Raw genomic sequence first — 949 nt, 5'->3', positions numbered from 1 at the left:
CTGTTGTGTTTTTCTGAATTGCCAATCTGTTTTTAGATTCACTTTGTCTTTTCCAGTTTGTTGTCTTTTCTGATCTGTTGTGTTTTGGGATTTGCTGTTTTCATTTCTGATTTGCGGTTTTGTGTTCTGGTTTGTGAATTTCATTTGCACTAGCGTACGAATATGAACAAAAAGACGTTTCTGGTTTGGTGTTGATAAAGATTAATTAAGCCATACTGATTAGGCCATGAACATACAGACAAAAAAGTTTAGGGAGTGGTTTCTTACCAATGGTCCTTGTGGTTCAAAAATCCCTGAGAGGTTAAAGATTCCTTCAGTGTCATTCAGCATCAACTGAGGGTGGAAAAACAAATCAAAATTCATTCAAAATGCATTGGAATTAGCATATACATCTCCAAAATCAATCCAGTGTGACATTTAAAACAAATTCTAGATGTTAATGGACTCATGTTAATGGACCTCATGTAGGTTGATGACTGGTCCAGGAGGCCCCGGAGGTCCAGGTAAACCGATTCCATCCAGACCGCTCTCTCCCTGAAACACAAAACACATCAACTACTGGCATCGAAGCTGATGGCTCTGAGAGAGACACGTCACAAATGTGATTTGGATACAAACCTTCTGACCCATATCACCTGTCTCCCCCCTTTCCCCCTGAAAAAGGTTACAAAACAGCAAATTAAAAACAAATTCCTGTATTTTATTATCAAAAAGGATCCATAAATTGACGGAAATAGAATGACTATAATTTTATACAGCCTATTTTGTTTAATATATTTACTTGTCGCCCAGGCAGTCCAGATGACCCAGGCTGTCCATCGTCTCCTTTAGCGCCCGGCTCCCCCTAGTGGAGTGAAGGAGAAATGATTACACAAAATTAAAGCATTAAACACTAAATCAAATGTTAAATGAATGTCTGTGTTGCACAAACAAGTATAACACGTTTTAT

General features: G+C 38.3%; 1 long non-coding RNA gene across 1 annotated transcript; it reads right to left on the bottom strand.

Annotated features, from left to right (window-relative positions):
• Positions 1 to 266: 266 nt before the first annotated feature.
• On the bottom strand, positions 267 to 846 carry LOC107735722 (uncharacterized). The gene is made up of 4 exons (XR_001639494.1): positions 782 to 846; positions 619 to 654; positions 460 to 534; positions 267 to 333 (listed from the first exon to the last, which is right to left on the bottom strand). It is a non-coding gene; the product is annotated as an uncharacterized LOC107735722 (long non-coding RNA).
• Positions 847 to 949: the final 103 nt, after the last annotated feature.

This window comes from Sinocyclocheilus rhinocerous, unplaced genomic scaffold (assembly GCF_001515625.1).
Source record: "Sinocyclocheilus rhinocerous isolate Xijiao unplaced genomic scaffold, SAMN03320098_v1.1 C36258732, whole genome shotgun sequence".
Lineage (NCBI taxonomy): Eukaryota > Metazoa > Chordata > Actinopteri > Cypriniformes > Cyprinidae > Sinocyclocheilus > Sinocyclocheilus rhinocerous.
The sequence above is the reverse complement of the archived record's forward strand: the minus strand, read 5'-3'. Positions and strand labels throughout refer to the sequence as shown.